Source organism: Equus asinus, chromosome 5 (assembly GCF_041296235.1).
Source record: "Equus asinus isolate D_3611 breed Donkey chromosome 5, EquAss-T2T_v2, whole genome shotgun sequence".
In the NCBI taxonomy this organism is placed as follows: Eukaryota; Metazoa; Chordata; class Mammalia; order Perissodactyla; family Equidae; genus Equus; species Equus asinus.
In genome coordinates, this window is record NC_091794.1 from 10,800,198 (window position 1) to 10,821,753 (window position 21,556).

Consider the following 21,556-nt stretch of genomic DNA (forward strand, 5'->3'; position numbering starts at 1 on the left):
GGACACGTACTAAATTATTTAGAAAGTGATACATAACAAGAATGTATAATAGTTACTTCTATTTGTTGTGAAAAAGAATGCCTGAGGAGAGCTCTCTTATTTAATGTTTTCCTTAAATGGTAATATATAAATATTTGGCCACTGGAGGGCTCTGTATTTTAAAAAATTATATTAAAGATATAAATGCTCACTGTAACAGTTTTAAACAGAACAAAAAGATATAAAGGACTCCATACTTTTTAGTAAAGATACTGAATCAAATAGTTGCTGATTCTAAATGAAAATTGTGTGCATGTGCAAATAAAGTATATTTAACGGATGTTTGCTTCCTCCTTTTTCTTACATTGGAATGAAAATAAAACATATTACCCAATTTCTTCATAAATAAAAAATATGAAACTAGTTACTTGAAGCCCTTCAGTAAACAAACAGATTGAGAGAGATTAAATAATTTTTTCTCATCTCTCTCCTTTATGTACTATTTTTACATGGGGAAACTTAGGGTTCATTGAGGTCATTTCCATTTAGTTTAACAAACTCTGCAGTTATCTCATTGGATGCTGTGACATAGTTAATCAAATTCACGGAACGTTAGGAGACTTTTTGAAATTGACCCAAAAACAAAAGTAGATACGGCATCAAGTAGTTGGCAATCACTGATTTTTAGGGTCTTTTTATACTGTGTATTAGCATTTTTTTGAGTCCACACATGTAGTTTACATTGTTTTGCACTGAAATCTGAGTTTCAGCATTTGTTTTCCAGTATTAAAGTAAAATGGGAACTTAAAAAATTGAGAAATCAGAAACTCTTATAACGGGTATCAATCTCTGCTCATCAGATTAGAAGCATCTTTCTGGGCAGAAATAGTCTAGATAGGAAACTACCGTGTTTCTCAAAAGAGCGTTTTTACTTCCTTGATGTTTCCTATTTGAAAGAAGTGTTTTGATTTCTTTATAATTGTGAAGTGTTTACTTTGTAACTGTTTGATCTGAGCTGGGGGAAGCCTGCCGTTTCTAGAGTAGTTAAGCAGTTTACCCTGATGAGACATGGGTCTCTTTGTACTGAGCGCACGGAGCGGAGGAGCCCAGGCTGTGTATTTTGGATGATCTGAGTAGCTAAGTGCCCTGGTTATTCACCTTCGCCCCTTAGCACCTCCCAAAGGAAACAAAGTAAAAACCAAACGAACAACTTATGTGCATCTGAAAACTATCCAGGGTCTAGGAATATATAAATTCCTACTTATTTCTACATATAAGGACCAACTGTTAATATAAGGAAGAGGGATATAATATAGTATAAGGAATGTAAAGAAGAGGGACCGGCTCCGTGGCCGAGTGGTTAAGTTTGCGCGCTCTGCTGCAGCGGCCCAGGGTTCAGATCCTGGGTGCAGACATGGTACCGCTCATTAGGCCACGTTGAGGCGGTATCCCACATCCCACAACTACAAGCACCTGCAACTAAGATATACAACTGTGTACCGGGGGGGGGGGTTGGGGTGATAAAGCAGAAAAAAAAAAAGAAAAGAACGAAGATACCAAAAAATCGTGAAAGATAGTACTAGTGGCTAAATTAGCTAATTAAACACGTGACATTGAGCAGCACTATGGAATGGTTTTTTTTAAAGCCACTGTCAAATACATTGGGCAGTCCCACAGGGGGCTGCCCCTCTCCCACTACCACTGCCTGTCCAGTGCACCGCCCATCCACACTGCTCCTTATATGTTAGACAGTAACCAGGATCATTAACTTTGGGGCATGGGATGCATTTTTCTTCTTTCCACGAACACACCATTTAGTGTCTCATGTGTTCCTCTGTTTAAATAGTGATCATGGCGTATATCCAGTTGTAGCCTACTGGGCATATAGACAAATCCTGCCCATCTCCTTGTAGCTGCAGAACACATCCTTATTAATGGTCAGCTGTGTTGCAAAACTGTGTCTAGCCGAAAGATGTGGGAGAGGACCTCGGAGAGAGCATGACTGCCATATGCCGCAGCACCTGCTCCTTGCTGCCTCCTGAATTTGAAGACAACTCTGCAGTGCTCGTGTTGAGAACCTTCCTTCCTACACCTTTCTTACACAGGTCCTTTCCTCTGTGTGGCATCAACGGTGAGATGCCTGTCAGGGCAGAGGCGCAGTCTTGCTGTAAAAGAGAATCAGCCTGACCCGTCTGATTCGTTACTAGCTGTGACCGTCTTAGCTCTGTGCGTTAACTATCTGAGCTCCTCCGCCACAGGCACTATGAGTTTGTCACCCTTCATTCTGTCACTCCAGTCCTTGTATATGTATCCGTCGTGGTTCTCAAGCACTTTAGAGTCACCTAAGAGGCTGTTAGTTGTGTGGATGCCTGCCACCAACCCCTCAGGTTATTCTCATTTACGTGGTTTAGGGTAGGAAGTGCCTGGGCATCTGCATTTTTGAAAGTGTCTCGTGATTGTGTTTTGTAGTTCGGGTTGACAGTGATCAAGTCAGAAGGGAGCGGCGTTGTTGAAATTTTTGGGGCCCCTACAAGTTCTGATTAAACAAATGTTTCCGAGTAGATACAGCTACTCTTTGTGTTTGAATATGTTCTCTCCCCACCCCACACCCCTGAAGAAAAAAAAACAAACCTGGTATTATTTTGGTTGCTGACATTTGTCTAAATGATTTTGAACTGAACATCGCTGGGGGACGGGTGGGGAAAGTGATGTTAGATCCTCAGATCGGGTTTGCCGTGGTCTGATGAACTTGTCATTTCTGTGGCCCCCCAAAGCAGTCAGCTTATCTTTCACTTTTAAACCAGTCCTAACAGAAAATAGCATATGATCTGGCCAAGGGAACATAATTCATTGAGTGAAAGAAATAGGCTTCTGAGTGTCGAGATCTTTTGCAACGTGTGGGGTTGTAAACATGAGGCAAAGCCACGGAAGAACAATATGCGGGACAGGCAGGCCATCGGTGCTGCTGGGAGAGGGAACTTTGGGATTAGCAGGCCCCGACAGCAGCTTGCACCATCTCCTGGAAACATGCAGCAGTGTGGATCATGGGCGACAGTGATGATCCCGCCGGCTTCTCTCCTCACTCTTCTCACAGGGAGGAAGGAACTCTGGGAAGACAGGACGTGCGGGTTCCCTGAGATTTCCGTCTGTGAGCCCCTGTCCTCCCCACTCTTAGGGAAGGACCCTGAATGACATCTCTCAGCCATGGGTTTAACCTGTGTGCGTTTGGATGACTCACAAATCCTGCTGTCTGCTCAGCTTCTTTCTGACTCATTCCATATAACGCTCTGTGTCAGAGAGATCACTAACTGGATCTCTGCCAACTGGAACAGACTGTGGGGGTGCCTCCTCACTCCCAACCACCGGGACACTCAGCTTTTCCATGACAGGAGGGTAATACCACTTTGTCGCCCTGCCCAGGCCTCGAAGCCTTTGGGCTCATCCCCTATTTCACTCAGCACGTCTGACTGTTCCCTAATCACATCTCCCTCACCAGGTGCCCGGGGCGGGCAGTGATGAGTGGAAACCACTTGGGTGAAAACAGTGAAGATATTTAGGTTAAAAGAGACAAGAAGAAAATTACCATAGAACGTCTGTGTGGTGGGAGAAAGTGAAGTGTTAGGGAAAAAAAAATCAAAGTTTCAAATAAATCTCCTGGTTTAGGGTATCTAGGAGATTTTAATCAAGCATTGTGTTTGATACATGGTATCAAGTTTTCTTCTTGCATGTTTGGGCTGAAACCATTCTCCTTCCTAGAATTAGATTAAAAGAACTGAAAAGGAAGGCTAATTAATTAAGACAAGTTTCGGGGTTGTGTTTTCTTTTTAAAGATACTGTCTTTTTTAGTAGGACTCGCTTGCATATAAGTATTACCAGTACATGTGTTCTTCTTGCTATTTGTGGGTTATCTTTAGCAAGCTGATGATATTTCAATCTCAGGTCAATTTCCCTTAGCTACCAGAGGCTCTTTAACTTCTCCCCACCTTTTTGACCTGTACCCTAAGAAATGTAAAATTTATTTTACTTTTAACCACAAGAAACATCAATAGTAGTTACTTAAAATTTTATAATATTTAAAAACTTTTCAAATTATTTTTGCATATATTATATCATTTTAAGAGATTCATTTACGGAAAGAGGAGGTTTTCCAGAGCGAACTGACAATGGTTTTCAGAATACTTCATCTAGTTGGCTTCTGTTCGCATTGGCATTCAGGAGCTGGCTAACATGTCCCAATTACAGATCCTAGTGCTCAGTCTTAGAAATGCTTGTTTCTACTTGTTTATTACCTCTTTACAGTGTTTGGAAGTGTCTAGGTGTATCTACCTGTAATTTATTTGAAGTTCATTTTTATTGAGGAAATACGATTTGTAAAGTCTGGGTGTGGGAGTTTGTTTTTTGCTTTTATGTCGGATGTTTGGGATAACCTTCAGAGAAGGGTTCATGCAATAAAAATGTACGGTTACAAACAGAGCTCGTGGGCGAGTATCAAAGTAGTTATCTGTACAGGGGAATTTTAACTGACGGGGAATGCCCTCTGGCGGGAGAGCAATGGCAAAATCCCTCAGGAAGTCAATTATAAGGTATGTTCATCCTACCAAGATATTAACCTCATGATCTTCAGTTCCAGGGTGCATTTTCCCCCCTGCAAGGTCAGCTAGAAATAGGCTGAAAGGCAGATTTCATAAGATAATGAAATAAAATTGTGGACCTAACTCTGTAAGATACAAATTAGAAAATAAAATCCTGGTCAAATGGGAGAATCTGATGGATCCTTTGCTGTCTTACAATTAGTAGCTTGGTCTTTTGGGATGTTCATAAATAATGATTTTAAAAAAATGCACATAGAGGAGCCTTGTGGTTGAATGATTTACCCAACTGATAATTTTTACTCTGGAGACTTTTTTCTTTTTTGTGCAGTTGCTGAGTATAACTGTAGCTATTGGTGGCTCTGTCTTCTTAATATATAAAATGGACAAAAAGAACTTATGATGTCAATTACTGTAATAATTTTTTATAGATTGGTATGTCCATAAAGTGTTTTGGATTCCAAAGGATAGTTCTATGAAAATAGATAATAATGCTATTTATTTGGAATTTCTTATATTGGTCCAGTTTCAATTCAGTGTAACAATATGAGTATAAGCTTAGTAGGTCATAATTGAATTGTATTAATGTTAAATCTTTTGATTATGTGAAAAGATCTGTACTATCCTTTAATTAGAAACTAGCGTTGATCAGTTCCCTTAAATGACTTGACCAATACTAGCATTCATTGTGATTTAAAGTGCAAATAACCCAAACTTTCTTTGAGATATTACTGCACTAGCACTTTTGGCAGATGGAGCAAGCGGATAGAGCTGTGGTTGCGGGCACCATGGCTGCTGGGCAGGATGGATTCCCAGCCTCGTTGTTTCCAGCTCTCATTTGCTTTGATTTCAGAAAGCTAGAGAATCTTGAAATGTTTGGATCTTAGACTCTGTAAGGCTTAGAGATCAGCTCTCAGTGCCCTGCACGAATCCTTATAACCATAACTCCTAGAGTTTCTGCTTGAACGTCTCCAATGATGCAGAAATAGCCAAGAGGAACTCACTTCGTTTTTGGACAGATCTGATGGTTAGAAAGCATTTCCTCAAACTGAACACCCCAAACTGCCTCCTAGAAACATCTGTTAAAATTGATTCCAGTTTTAAACTCTGAAACCACCCTATAAAATTATTTCTGATGCCTCTTCCTTATAAGACCCTAAAAGGATATGAAAACAGCACTTCTTCTTTTCCAGAGGAGCATTTTCATTTCTTCCAACCATTCTGCCCCCAGCTGGTTTGCTTAGCCCCTGTCCGTACTGAGTGATCTGGTCTCGAGGCACTTGGAGTTCTTTCTGTCCTCACCTGATACAGACAGACTGTTATCCCCTCTTGCTAGACAATGTGGTTCTACTAAGTCCAATCTCTTTTTGAATACTTCACAATGTGGACTCGTATCAGTGTGTCGTTTTACTTGAATTTCAATTAAGGTAGGTATCTCCTATTGCCTGCTTTCAGTTTCGACTAAACGTGTTACCTTTTAGTGAAATAAACAGATAAAGATGATGCTTACTTATAAATCTGTGGGTGTGCGTTCATGTTACCTACTCATTACTCCACAGTTAGCGATGTTTTACTTAGATGTAATGCCTGTTGAGCACGCACATTTTATTCCCCAATTAATATTGTACACGTGCTCCATCATTCATGTAAAAGTAGGTTTTGATGTGGAGATGGGAGGGTGAAACCCGCTGGTACCTGTGGTGGGCTGAGGGGTCTTTGGGGGAGTGGAGAAGATTTGTGAAGAAAGATTGAGGACACCAAACCTCAGCTTTAATTTTGCTTAGGACCAATTCTATAGTACTTTTCTTTTTCTAATTTTAAATCTTTCTGTCACACGTAAACAGTTCTGTATGTTTGTTGAGACTCTTTGCTGAGTAGAGTCGAGTCTTCACGGGACAGAAACTATGATGTTTCTTGGAACGTTATACAAGGAAATTTAGATTTTATCACTTGCAGCTGCTTTGCAGTCTCCGAAAGATGTATCATATTATGTTGGGTATTTTCAGGTTTACATTAGCCGTACCAACTCCTCCTCTCTTCCTGCCCCCATTCCCACCATCGTCTTTAGCAAGAGTTAAGTGACCCAAGTTCAACGTGGTGGTGAAGGTGGGGTAGGCAGAGAGTTGAATCTTCAGCTCCGTTTTGCCCTGAGAAAAAAACGTAGCTCAGGAAATAAACAGAAGGAAAGTGTTATTTGAGTTCTCATATTGAAACTTCAAAAGAGATTTCCCTCGTAATAGCATCTGTCTTCTCCTCCACCTCTGTTTATGTGATGTGCTATTCTCAGTTCTCTGTAAAATTAGCACATATTCAAAATACTCAGTAAGCACATTAAAATGGTTGCTTTGGAAGGAGGAAGGGGAATGGGGGTGGAGTATGGGATAAAGGGAACCTAATGAGTTACTTAAAATTATCTTGTTAGCAACAGTGCTGAACTGTGTTGCAGATTTTACTATAAACAAATCGACTTGAATTTCAAGTGTATTCAAGTCTGTATCTTAGACGGTATCTTGAAGACTCCCCAGAATTCATTATATGAAACTCTTCATGCTGGCTGGATTCATTGAAGACTAGGAACCACATGCCAGTGTCAGAATCTGAAATGGGTTACTCTTCTTTCTGCTGCTGTGCACCCCCAAAATAGAATAATTGAAGTTCAGTTGTAACCGTGTTCTCAAAACTGTCTTTGACATTTCCAGAACACTGTAAAAGCCTGTTGGTGTAGCTGTTTGGAAATACATCCTAGGTCTGAATTTATGTTTAAATGATACTCCTTTCTTTCTGTCCATCTTACACCAAAGTAAGAAATAAGTACTTGTGTTCTTGCTTTTAAATTATAACTAGCACCTCTCTGGAATCTGAGTAACCATAGAACTTAGCACTTTGAAGTTGAGGTTTTGGCTGTGGGCGTATGTTCATGTGTGAACGCATAGATATGTTCAACTTTTATGCAGGAGGCCTGGGTCAAGTAAGCTGATATGAGAGATTTAGTGAAGAAAGTAATTTCCAATATAATATATGATACCCAACTCTTTGGTATCTATAAAAGTATTATGACTATTACTATCTATAAAAGTAACTCAAGTTACAAAGAAGATTCCCTTTAAAAAATTATGTTCAGAATAGTTTTGGTGTAATTATATTTTACTTTTTTAATTCTTCAAAAATTAGTTAACGTTTTTTCTGGAAATATGTGTGGTAACTCTCACCAAAGCAAAACACTGTTTTCCCACCTATTCCATGTTTTTTTTTCTCCTCCTCCTAAATCTAAGAAAAAATATAATTTCGGGCATGGAGAGTGAATTGTGTGCCATCATCTCCTTAAGTATAACAGCATACATAACAAATTTCGAGACAGTAGAAATGCCCTTAGAATTGGTGTTAGAAGTCAGATTAACATCAGCCAATTTTCCAGTGTTTTTGTTGAAACCTGAAACTTCTCTTTATAGGGAATATAAATTGAAAGAGAAATTGTTGTTACAGGAGTACAGATTGAAAATTTAAACATCTTGACTTATTGAATGTCATGATGTGCCCAGAATTTCGAATAAATTTGTTGAAATTAGGATTTGAAAGAAAATAAAATAAATCAGTACTCTGTTTCATTTCTTTTCAGGAGGTACGCATGTGGTTCCATACTTTCATGTTCGTTTTCTCTTATTACAACAAAACTGCACACCATTCCAATTTCTCTTCTCCTCTCACTTTAGGCACTAATATTATTACAGCATCACATAGCTGTTATTTATTGTGTGTGCTGTGCCGCGATTTAGGTTTCCTACCCCTTCCTCAGTCAGCCGCAGCATCCAGGAAAACGGAAGGAGCTGACTGACCGAGCCCAGGAGAGATTATCCCTGAAGCCTGGGTACATTAGGCCAGTCCCACTCGAGGTACGTGGACTGTGCACAAGGAGTATTTTCCCCCAAATCAAAGTACTTTTACCAGAAAATGGGAGATACATGTATGCTGGGCAGGCAAAAACATCTATGTCTGTTATTTTCTGTATAGAAAAATAACTCTTTTATGGCTGATTATTCTCCCATTTAAATAAGGCTTCTCCAGGGAGTTTCCTTTTTAACTCGAAAGGTGACAAAATCTGATTTTGTTAATTATAAAACAGGTAAAGTTTCAAAATACCGATCAGCAGTATTCCGCACTGTGGCTGTTAAGCTGTCACTCAGGCCGCTCCAGGACACGCCTTTCATTGCTCACCTTGTATGCCATGTGATTATTGGTTCCAGGGGTGGGGTCACACTGAGCTCTGAGGGTCTCTTCTGGAATTAGTGACAAAGGATAAACCTTAGTCTACCAATGGGAATACTTGGAGAGTATTTCCCTTGATATTTTGAATTGGCTTAATTAGAACCAAATATTTTATATTACTTTAAATATTGACTGCCATAGGAGCGGTGGCAACTCATGCAGAGGTCATGTGTGGAGGGTTAGTGACCAGTGGAGCATTCCTGTTGAACAGAGATGGTGGTTGTAGGACACATGCTTAGTTTTACTGGAGGACGTAATTTTAATTGGTACTAGGTGTTTCTAGTGGGAGTGAGCATTTAAGGGAGAATTACCGTTTATATATTCTGAACTGGCAATGGCTTGTCATTCTCCAGTCAGTATATAAGTGAATAATTAGAATGAAGCTAATTGACGTTAGCTTTTTAAAAAATTAATAAACTTTATTTTTTAGAGCAGTTTTAGGTTCACAGCAAAATTGAGTGGAAAGTACGGTTCCCATATACTCCCTTCCCCTACACACGTAAACCAACATGAACTTTTTACTCCAAGGTATTTATGAGAATGTTTAGAAACGTAAAGAAATATTTGGCATACCACTTCTACAACTAAAAAGTGTCCTTATCTGCCTTCAGACTAGAAAGGGGAAAGTGTTCTAGAGGCAAGCAGCATTCTTGGACTTAACCCTGAGAGGGAAAAGGGATCCCCTTTTCCTATGATCCTTCTCCAGGTGAACACTGCTGCTGTGAAGACCACGAGAAGAGTAGGGACCCTAAGTAGCCTGGGGTGGCCTCCTGCTGGTCTGTGGACAGCAGGCTGCAGCTCCCTTGAGTAGTGCTGGTCTGGAAGAGCAGTGTGCTGTGGGGCAGGGGCACTGACCTGCCACGGGAGCCCTGGGGTCTGGCTGAGCTCTGCGTCTAGTTTGCTGTGTGGTCAAAGGGGTTGACCCGAATCGCCTGTCACTCTCATCTGCCGCCAACCCTCTGCTATTCCGTGATTTAATGGAATGTCTAGTGGGGAGTGACACTGAGGCCTCCAGGGCAGCAGTGTGGAGGGATGGGAGAAGCCCCATGGAGACCAGGGGTATAGTCTGCACTCAGTCACAAAGAGCTGAATGCCGTTTGTCCAATCCCTTCACTGTTTTGGGTCTGTCTTGGTTTCGGCTATCGAAATTCTGTGATTGCACATCCCTGTTTCCCGCTAAGGAAAGTTTTCTGGATCTTTCTGATTGAAAATCGCTCGTTACTGTGTAGTATTGTTCGTCCCAGGAATAACTGCTTTGTGAATAAATAACTTCAGAAGGGAGCGTGTTGACACTTAGCGTGGCTCACTTTTGAGCAGACTCCTTTGTGTCTTCATGTGAGGAATATTCTTGCAATTACCGTCTGAGGAGCAGGAGCCTTTCTGCTGCTACATTATTTGCTGGATATACATTAGGCACACACTAAAGGCACAGGCTCTCTTTCTGGATTAGTACAGTTTTCTTTTAGTTTTTTAGTAAAATATTTTTATATTTTATTTTAATATTAATAAAATATTTCTATTTAATAAAAATTTTAGTAGAAATGTGCTTTTCGATGGCAGTTTTACATTTGTGTTTATGTTTCTTTAAATTACCTTTGTGCAACTTAATTAATAAAGGAAAAAAGGGAAAGACTAGTATCCTTTACTTCTCAGAACAGAATACCTTCCATTTAAAATTATGTAAATTGCTGATGAGTAACTTCCTTTTTTTATGAAATGGCTTTGGAGTAAGTTGTTTAAGAGTGTGGTTTTTCTGTATATTGTGAATTATTGCTGATGTGAAAGCAGCTAAAGGAACCCTTTCCTTCCTCAAAGGACAGGGTGGTCCTGAGGTTCCTCCCGTGGGTTTCCTTCTCAGGACCCCTCCTTGAAGGTTCGGGCTAATTCCTGAAGTGTGCAGGCCAGGCTTTGCTTGGGCTAGCCCACGAAACGCGTGGGTGGGAGGGCCCACGGGCTGGGATTACCCCTCGCAGGGCTCAGTGGCTCGGTGGAAGCAGTGAGTCTCCCAGGATGCCTGGGGGATCCCCGTCGGTATTCCTGAGGCAGCTGCTGGCAGGAGTGTTTTTATACCCTTCCTGGAAGTGAAACTCCTTCTGCCTTAAATGTGCAATTTCCCGTGCCTGAGAAGGTCAAAGGCACATTTGTACAGTCCACAGGAGTATAAAAGAGGCTTTCAGGGCCTCCCTGCCAAACCATCTGACTGGACGAACGCCTCCTCACTTTCCGCCCCTGCTCATGGAAACTGCAGAAGCTCATGGTTCCACCATGGTCCCTGAAACAACAGTCTTGTGGCAGATGAGCATTATAATGATGTAGCCATATTATCAAGTCAGCTAATGTACCTCGGAATTGGGAGGAGTAAGAAGTGGTTGCTTGGACTGTCAGAATCAAACATGTTAAAACCAACCTAAATAAAACAGAATCTACAGTGAAACACCATTTGCAAAACGAGCAATTCACTTACCATCCAGATGCTGAGAATATTCAAGGCACGCTTCAGTGTGTTCACCCTGTAACTTTGTTAAATACTTTTCTACCACTTAGTTTTAACTCTAGTGAGATTACTAACATCTACTGAGCACTTACTGTATGCCACCCCCTTTGTATTTATAATATCTCCTAATAATTTAAGGCAGCCTTTAGAGGTGTGGGGATGGTGATGTCGATTTTGCAGCTGAGGAATGGAGGCTCAGAGCGTCTCAGGGATTCACCCAAAATTGCAGGGAAGTGAATGGCGGAGGTGGGGTTTGGCCCTAAGGTCAGTCCGCTTTGGGGAACACCATGCTGCTAACTATACTCTGCTGTTTGTGAGGCTATGGAGAGAAAAAAGCAAATTGTATCACTTTCTCGTTTGCCCACATTTTATGTTCCACTTCCTGATGGGAACGGTTCTCTTCAACGAGATCTGCCTCCTGTCCCTTCCAGCATGCTTCGTCCAGTATTGAACCTCTGCTCGTGCTGTGCCTGTGCCTGCAACACCCTCCTCCATCCTCTCTTTCTGTGTCACCCGTGCTTCAAGTTCCAGCTTTATTTGTCTCCTCCATAAAGATCCCCTTGGGCATTATGACTCTCTCTGAATTCTTTGCTTATCATTGTGACGTTCTACATTTTTCTCTGTTATTATGTAACTTGTGTGTGTGTGTGTGTGTGTGTGTGTGCTCTTACCCAACTAGATCATCAGCTTCCAGAAAACAGCAACTCTTAGAATACCTTTTGCAGTATTAATGCATAGCAGCTTCTTAGTAATCTCTCAAACTGTGAAAGGTTATATCATTTGCATCTCTGTACCGTTGGCATATAGATAGGTAGTAAGTATTTTTCACAGCATAATTTTATAATTGGTCAATATTGAGTACTGCTCTTATAGGTGCATGTTAAACAATGAATGCTAGAGTTTTCTGACACCTTGCTGGAAAGTCCAAACAGCTAGACAAATCTTTGCTGACTGAGCAGTCACGTTGGTCGACTGTTAGTATCTGGGAACTCAAGACTTGTTTTGCTTTTATTACTGTGTTTAAGGTTTCTTAACTGAAAGGCTCTGGAGCATAAGGAAATGCAGGGGTGGCGGTGGGAAAGTGACGAAGAGGTGCTTCAGATTTGCATTTTCTTTTAAGAGATTTCCGTTCTCAATATAGCTGACTCTTGTAATTTCTCTTAAAGATTGGTGCCTGGCCAAAAATGCCTGTGAAATAGCTGTGGTTTAAGCTTCAACTATAGAGACAGGCAGGTGGATGATTTTAACAAAAGTGTTGTCTTTATTCCTACTTTATATTGTCATACTTTTTGTCGTAAAGTATTTTTTATACTTTCTGTACTGTCAGTGACAATATAAAGTAGGAATAAAGACAACACTTTTGTTAAAAAGCATATATATATACATGTTTATCTCCCCCTGCTGTTATCTTTGTCTATGTGAAGATATTTTATTTCAACAGACGATTTAACTGGAAGTCAGACTGCCAGCTTATCATTTCTAGGAAAAGCATCCTTTGGCCTGTGGCGGACCACAGTGCTGGAGTGTGGAATTCACTGGCCAAAATTGCATAACAACTCACGTGCATTTTCAGTACTATCTTATTGTATACTGTGCCTGATGCTGCTGTTAAGGAGATTAAAGGAACATAGAGTAGAGTGGAGTGGGTGGGGGAATTCACGTACACATACGACAGGGAAGGCTTTAGTTACATCAATGAGAATGTTTTTGACCACAAATATAATATATTACATAAAAGTAAGAGCTTGGAGTTTGTATTTAAGTTTATTTATAAAATTTGTTTTATTTGTAAACATGTAGTATATAAAAGAGTGAGTTGAAAATATAAGACTTGTATAAATGTGAATAAGTAGTTTTAAGACAGGAAAAATCTTTGAGGAGAACTTGCGTTGTAAAGTAGAGATTGGAATACACATTGTTAGGACAAGGGAGAAAGCCAGGGGAAGATTTCGTGAGAAAGTGGATATTAAGACTGTTATTTGTGACCTGGACTTGTTTTGGCTCTCATAGGTCGTGCTGACTCTTAAATTAGAAATGCAGCCTCTTTCAAACCATAAACGTAATTGAAAATGGTCATTTTAAAATTTGCTTTCTTGGGTTCTCCATTTTGTTTTCTTCAGGTGTAAAAGCATGAGTATTCTATTTTCAGGAGGATGAGGAAAAAAATCTAATATCTTTTCTAGCAGTTTGACTGTTTCTATGGTTGTTTCTGGCTCCGTCAATGGAGAGGCATCTGTACCGTGCATTGTATCATGCCCGGCAATTTTTTTTTTCATTTGAATGTAATTGTTCTTTAGCAAATAATTGCAGTCCAGAATCACTTTTATTGAGCTTGATTGAATTAGGGTTATGTATGAAAATGAGTTAGTTAAAGCTTAATCTTTTACCCAGAGAATTGATGAAAACATCAGAAAAGCAGTCATTCATGGGGATTAAATACTCTTCCGTGTAAGTGGACAGCATGGTTGCCTTGGAGTCCCTTCTGCACTGACTAGGTGGTAGTGACATCAGGGTGCAAAACACACTGTGTTGGCATCGAAGAGGATTTTGCCATGATGTGCCTTTGAATGTTATACTGGACATTAGCACTAATTGGGAGTCTGCTCATTGTAAGAAGTGGCGCCTCACCTTTAATAAGCTTTTCAAAACATAGCACCCCAAGGGGCAATGTGTCAGCTGTGCCAGAACGCCAGTAGCTTAGGGATATTTCAGTGCTTGCTCAGGCCAGCTCTTTAAGATAGGTTTTTCAGATGCCAAGTCAGATGCCCTGTTTGTGGTAAGAGGTAAATAATAGATGTCTAATAGGTAGCTCTCCCACCGGCCATGATGAAGCTTCTCAGAGGGAATGCTGAGCTGTGCCGGCTCAGGCCTGGCCCGGTGTGCCTCCTGTTGGAGGCAGTGTCATAGGTGGGAAGCAGAGGCTTGCAAAGGGAAAGGGAACTGGTTCTTAATGCGGCTGTGGAGCTGCATCATGGGCAATCAGGACTCCAAGGCCCTATTGATGGTGAGAGTGAGAGCTGAGAGGAAGCTAAAGTGGGACCTGAACACAGACGGTGGCTCAGACGAAATCTGCGCTGGCTTTGGTCCAAGGGTGCATTCAAGGCGCCATTCTGCAGGACGTATTCACACTTGAGGCTTCTCCCCCTGCTTGCCCACCTGTCCCTCTGACACATCACACACCGCCCATCTCCATCAATCAGATCGGAACACGTTCTGAAGTGCTTGTAACTTAAATGTGGAACAGCTTATGCTGAAACTGATTTGCTGAGGCTGCTCACGTGGCCATTTGTAATAGCCAGATACAACCTGGAGTCTCTGAGTTTGCCGTCAGAGAACTCAAAAGGAGCCTGTCTCAGGCAGCACCTTCAGCCTTGAGATTGCCCTCTGCTCTGAGGCTGAGTCCCTGGCCTCTGTCTTAGTTAAGTACAGCACAATTTATTCGTTATCCTGTGAGTTTTTAAACCCATATTGGCCATGGCAGAGCCAGCCTCTCTCCCCTCCCTCCTCACTTTATCCATAGTTGTATCACAATTGATAAATTATTAAACAGTAATCAGAATAAGGTGTAGTTATGGTCTATTTTGGGGTATATATCTGATATAGAAACAAATCTATAAAGGTACCTGAAGATTTGTGAGAGTTTATTCTTGAGCTCTTAGAAGCTCTGTATATAGGCTGTATTAGCATATTTTATTTCTCTCGTAGCATGTGCTCACTTCTTAAAAAGTAAGCAAATCTTTAAATCAAAATAAGGATTAAACCCACACTGTTAAAAATTAGTGGTGGACTCTCCTCTCCCAATTTTGGCAGTACGAATTTTATTTATTTTTTTAGTTTACAGCAATTTATTTACCTGACAATGATTTATAATTATTTATTTACTTCATGATTTTTACTCATGTATTTTAATGGTTCTTCTCTATACTGGTTTTTATGGATTTATATGAAGACAAAGTATGTGAATAAATATATGAAATAGTGTATGTGATTTTCTTAAAAAACATTTTTAATAATGTTAGTCGCCTATTTTATGATAATTAAGAATAGACTTTTACACCATTATTGAGTCAGTTTTTGGAATTGTACGCTTCCTTAGTAAAAACATAGTCACTTAACTTAAAAGTATTCATATGTGGGGCTGGCCCGGTGGGGCAGCGGTTAAGTTCACACGTTCTGCTTAGGCGGCCCAGGGTTTGCCAGTTCAGATCCTGGGTGCAGACATGGCACTGCTTGGCAAGCCATGCTGTGGTAGGCGTTCCACATAAAGCAGAGGAAGATGGGCATGGATGTTAGCTCAGGGCCAGTCTTCCTCAGCAAAAAGAGGAGGATTGGCAGCAGATGTTAGCTCAGGGCTAATCTTCCTCAAAAAAAAAAAAAGTATTCATATGTGTTCTTTGTAGTTTGTTTCAAAGATCTGGATTTATACTTTTATCCATACCCTTGTTTTAAAAAGTATGGATGAATGACTGTTATCTTGTTTGAAGCCACATGAGACCATTTAATATTTTATTCATTCTTTCCAGCTCTTGTTTTCTTCAGTAGCGCTGGGTGACAACTGAGTCATCTGATTTGAGATAGGATTACTCACATGAATCGTCACACACGTTTGATATTTAGTGTGTGAGAGCCGGTTCTTGCATATCGCAGTGACTGATAGGGCAAAAAAACTTCAGCCAAGCCATAAAATGACTAATCATATTGATAAAGCCGTAAGTCAGTGAGTGATACCCGATTTCTAGAGTGTGTTATAGCCTGCTGGTGGCAAAGGAATCTCTTGTGATGATCTGCAGGGAGCAGGAAATTGTCTGTCTTAGTTGCGTGTGACTTTAGCGTTACTACTGAAGCACACCTGACACTAAATGAATGTGTCTCACATAGAAACTGAAATAATTTAATTCTTAAAAATGATACAATGTAGTTGCAGGTCTATGTTTGCAGTATTATTAATGTAAAATGTTCCTTTTCATTTGTGTGGACACCCTTATGCTGATGGTCATCCTCTTTCCTATATTTCCTTCACCACTTGTAGCTAGAAAGTAATTTTTTGGTAACGGTTTTTCTCTATTTGTGTGTCTCCCGCAATCCCCATCTATTAAAAAAAAAAAAACCTTGCTTCATGCGTTATCGTTAAAACATATAAAAGATAAATTTTAAGATATTAATACCCAAACCATAGTTTATCTGGTTGGGTTGGGCCAGTCATTTAAAATAATTTGAATTAAAAAAAAAAAACAAAACTTTCCCACGTCTCTGCCTTTGAGTGTCTGCCAAGCTCAGGTGCTGGTGGCTGACTCCTTTGCCGTAGCAGGCTCCGAGTAAATAGTGCTCGTTCTCAAAAAAGAAATAAGTAAATGACTGGAATTTAGCCAAAATGTCAATTTAGCGTTATGTTTTTCCAGGGGATTTGACTGTCATTCTGCACTTGATTTTAGCCAAAAAACTGAGAAATGATTGCCTATAATTCTTTGTAACTTTAATCTTACAATTCCCATTGAATGTATAATTTTAGTGACTTTTTGTTAAAGTTGACAATGAACAATTTAGGCCACTTTCTGTAAATAGTGTTGGCATAGGGGTTTTTAAGAATTTGCCTGGTTTTGAGTGTTTGGCTGTTAATTTGTTTGGGGGGCGGATTATTTTGCTAAAGGACCGTAAGTGTCAACCTTGTTTGAAAGGCCTTCGTGGCTCACCATTTTAACCGCTTTGCTCTGGGTTTTTCACAGAATCCTGCTGCATCACAGAGGCTGGAAATTCTGATGTTCCATTGAAATCACAATGGAAAGCCTTGACTTGACGGGTAAGAGAGGCACTGGGGTTGCATCTGACTTACTGACCTGGCGGCGGTGAAACAGTCACGAGCTATGTGCTGGCGGAGCTGGTCTCAACTTCTTCCCGTTTGATGGGTTCACCTTCCCTGTTGATCAGGGAAGTGTGATAATTGTGTATTTTTTCTTGTCAATTTTATTATTACTATTTAAAGCGACATTGTAATCTCCATCACCCAGTAAGTTATATTTTCCTTTAAAATCATGAATTTTTAAAAATTAACTCTTTCAAAACGTTTGGTTTGTTTCTCCACAGTAATATATTGTTGGTGAAAAGTCAATTTATTTAAGTCCTGAAAATATCTAGAGGTTATATACGTAAATAAATGTTAAATTGGCCTGTTCCCCAAAAGTTGTTTTTTGTACTGCCTTTGGCTTAAACTGAAAAGTTAATCGGTATCAAAGCATTATGGCTGGTTTTGTTTTGTTTTGTCCGTATTAAAAATAATAGAGGTGTATATAGCAACGTCATGAAACTACTTTGAATATGAAAACCACCCAATGAAGAAAAAGTTGAGATTGTAAAATATATACGTGACAAATTATATCAAACTCTGAAACTCACAGGTACTGTAACTCTGTCCTCCTGTACATAAGCTATTTCAAAGCTGTTTCTTTAGGAAAAAATTTTTTTTAATGGTTTTAAAATGCGACAGTATTTTAAGATTGATTTTAATAATGACTCCTTACATGCAGAATTTTCTCCATCTGGGAATAAAAATCTGTGAACTGATGACTTGTAAAACCAAGGAATTTGATGTAAATTAAAATGAAAAAATATAGTAAATATTGTTTAGTTGCAGTTTTCAGGACCTGAACTTATTCTTTAGTTTTCTGATGAACTGAAAATTAAGCTTCAATCCTTTCTGTTTTTAAGTATTTTGGTTAGCTTATGAAATCGGTCTAGAATATCTGTCTACCTTCTTCTTTTAGTGAGTATATGGCTGAATGTTGCTTTTATGATACAAGCATACATATAAGGCCTGTGAACCATTCTTCTGAATGCCATTGCGTAAGATTGTACACACAGTAAAAATGTATGCAGTTTGGCTTGAGTGTGTATTTATGTGGATATTTAAACACCAACAAAATCTTAATGTCCGTGAGAAGATTGAGATTTAGTTATCATTTTCCCTCCTCTCTGTGCTGGCTGGTAAGGCAGAGTTAAGTTAGAAATACAGATTCTGGATTTAAGAATGGCAGTTAGCATACAGTTGATGGTGGTTTCACTGGATCAGCAGAATAGACTATAGAATATTGAAATATCGATAGTGAAATTTCAAATATGTTCTCAATAGCTAATCCAAAGGGGAGTTGAGCATAGTGAGTTTTAAAGAAAATTAAATTTGTGGCAGTATTTTCTTTGTTAAATTTGCTAGATCTGAATACATAAGTAGAAAGTAAAGCAGGACACTTAATCTGACGTGTTCAGAAAACTAAATCGTTAATCACTGTTAGTATAGCAGTCTTGACTTAAGTAGCCATCTGAGCTGTGATTTCTGAATGTTAATTAGATTCTTTCACTAAAATATTTTTTATCGACTGTAACCGAAATTGACAAATTCAAATTGCTGTTAAAATTTAAGAAGCTTAATTGAAGATGGCTAATACTGTATACTTCTAGCCAAGAAATAGAAAAGATGCCATAAAAAACCAGGCGTAATTTAGGAAACAAATCCTGGAAGGTGTTATGTGGCAAAAGGATGCCAGGGTCCACAAAATCTAGAAAACATGCCATATCACGCAGCATAGGCAAAGTTATGTTTCATTACCCAGAGTCCCCACTTCTTAGTAGTTTATAGCAGTAAAAGTTTCTCGCTCATGTTCATGATCTTGCTGAGTCTGCTGCCACTGTGCTCCGTGTTGTCTTTGTTCCTGGACCAAAGCTGAAGGAGCAACCTCTCTGGGATGCACAACTCTTAGACAGAAGGAGAGAGGAATGATGGTGGAACTATGGCTCTTAAAACTGAAATGAATGAAAATTACTGCAGACTTGACCCTCTGCAGTTTGCATACAGAGGTAGAGAAGGGAATATCATTTTCATAATAATTTCTTACCTATGTATAACTGGTTCCAGAACTTTAACAAATATTATCTAATTTGATTTGAAAGGGAATGAGGAAATGGGAACTTTGCTTTTTCCAATAGTAACATAATAATTTTACTGTGTAATGGTAGCCAAATGCCTCTACTTAAGATTAATTTGGGGGCAGGCCCCGTGGCCGAGTGGTTAAGTTTGTACACTCCACTTCAGCGGCCCAGGGTTTCTCCGGTTCAGATCCTGGGTGTGGACCTAGCACTGCTCATCAGGCTATGCTGAGGTGGTGTCCCACATAGCAGAACCAGAGGCACTCACAACTAGAATATACAACTAGGTACTGGGGGGCTTTGGGGAGAAGAAGAAGAAGAAAAAAAACGATTGACAACAGATATTAGCTCAGGTGCCAATCTTTAAAAAAAAAACAGAAAAAAGATCAATTTTAAGAATGATTATTGAGCGAAAGAATGCAGACACTGTAGGGAGGTTAACAAGTGTATCCCAGGAGTTTTCTAAAGTACTCCACCTGGGGGGCCGGCTCCGTGGCCGAGTGGTTGGGTTTGCGCGCTCCGCTGCAGCGACCCAGGGTTCGGATCCTAGAGGCGGACATGGCACCGCTCGTCAGGCCACATTGAGGCGGCATCCCACATCCCACGACTAGAATGACCTGCAACTAAGATATACAACTATGTACAGGGGGGGTTTGGGGAGATAAAGCAGAAAAAAAAAAAAAAAAGATTGGCAACAGTTGTTAGCCCATGTGCCAATCTTTAAAAAAAAAAAAAGTACTCCACCTGGGGTCATATTCACTATACAGTGACATTGCATTATTGTCTCCTAAGCCTTCTAGAAAATCCCTAGGCATATAGAACTCCTCAGCCAATATTGGTTTGAATAATCCCACAGGTATTATAAAGCGTTGCTACCAGACCTATAATAAAAGATTGCTGCCAGACCTGTGTGGATTAAGATGATTTAAAAATCTAGGAGTGTATAAACAATGCTTAGTTTGATAGTTCGTAGTTCCTCAAGACTAGGGGAAAGGAACATTCTTAGACAGCTGTGGATGCAGAGACATTTAGGCATAATCCTAGTTCTGGCACTTTTTAATTCAAAGAGTTGGGGCAATTATTTAACCTCACTGAAACTTTGTTTTCTCATCTTAATGTGGAATAATGATCTCTATCTTGTGGGATTGTGATAATTAAATGAGGTGATTATGTCAAGTGCCTGGCACATGGGAAACACTCAAAAAATGGTAGTGTTTTTTTGCTTTCAGCTTTTAAAATATTTCATTTTACTTATTTTTATTTTTATTATGGTAACATTGGTATATAACATTATATAAATTTCAGGTGTACATCATTATATTTCGATTTCTGTGTAGATTACATCATGTTCACTACCCAAAGACTAATTACAATCCATCAGCACATACATACGTTCCTAATCATCCCTTTTGCCCTTGTCCCTCCACCCTTCCTCTCTGGTAACCACCAATCCAATCTCTGTCTCTATGCGATTCTTTGTTGTTGTTTTTATCTTCTACTTATGAGCGAGATCATATGGTATTTGACTTTCTCCCTCTGACTTATTTCACTTTGCATAGTACCCTCAAGGTCCATCCATGTTGTCACACATGGCTGGGTTTCATCGTTTCTTATGGTTGAGTAGTATTCCATGGTGTATAAATACCACATCATCTTTATCGTTTCGTCCCTTGATGGGTGCCTAGGTTGATTCCAAGTCTTGGCTGTGGTGAATAATGCTGCAGTGAACATAGGGGTGCGTGTATCTTTATGCATTCGTGTTTTCATGTTCTTTGGAAAAGTACCCAGCAGTGGAACAGCTCGATCGTATGGTAGTTCTATTCTTAATTTTTCAAGGAATCTCCGTACTGTTTTCCATAGTGGCTGCACCAGTTTGCATTCCCACCAGCAGTGTATGAGAGTTCCCTTCTCGCCACATCCTCTCCAATGCTTGTTTCTTGTTGTTAATTATAGCCATTCTAATGGGAGTGAGGTGATATCTCGTAGTTTTGATGTGCATTTTGAACGTCTTTTCATGTGCCTGTTGGCCATCTATATAGCTTCCTTGGAGAAATGTCGTGTTCAGATCTTTTGCCCATTTTTTAATTGGGTTGTTAGTTTTTTTGTTGTTGAGATGTATGAGTTCTTTATATGTTTGGGATATTAACCCCTTATCCAATATATGGTTTGCAAATATCTTCTCCTAATTGTTAGGTTGTCATTTCGTTTCGTTGATGTCTTCCTTTGCTGTGCAGAGCTTTTTAGTTTGATGTAGTCCCATTTGTTTACTTTTTCTATTGTTTCCCTTGCCCGGTTAGACATGGTGCTTGAAAATATG

At 39.7% G+C, this 21,556-nt stretch overlaps 1 protein-coding gene across 19 annotated transcripts in view; it reads left to right on the forward strand.

Moving 5' to 3' along the window:
* BBX (BBX high mobility group box domain containing) overlaps window positions 1-21,556 on the forward strand; it is a 258,518-nt gene that overhangs the window by 89,909 nt on the left and 147,053 nt on the right. For all 19 annotated transcript variants that reach the window (XM_014853213.3, XM_014853218.3, XM_070508709.1 and 16 more), the window contains one exon: window positions 17,049-17,122. The gene's annotated coding sequence lies outside the window, so the exon portion shown is untranslated. The remainder of the gene's footprint in view (window positions 1-17,048; window positions 17,123-21,556) is intronic.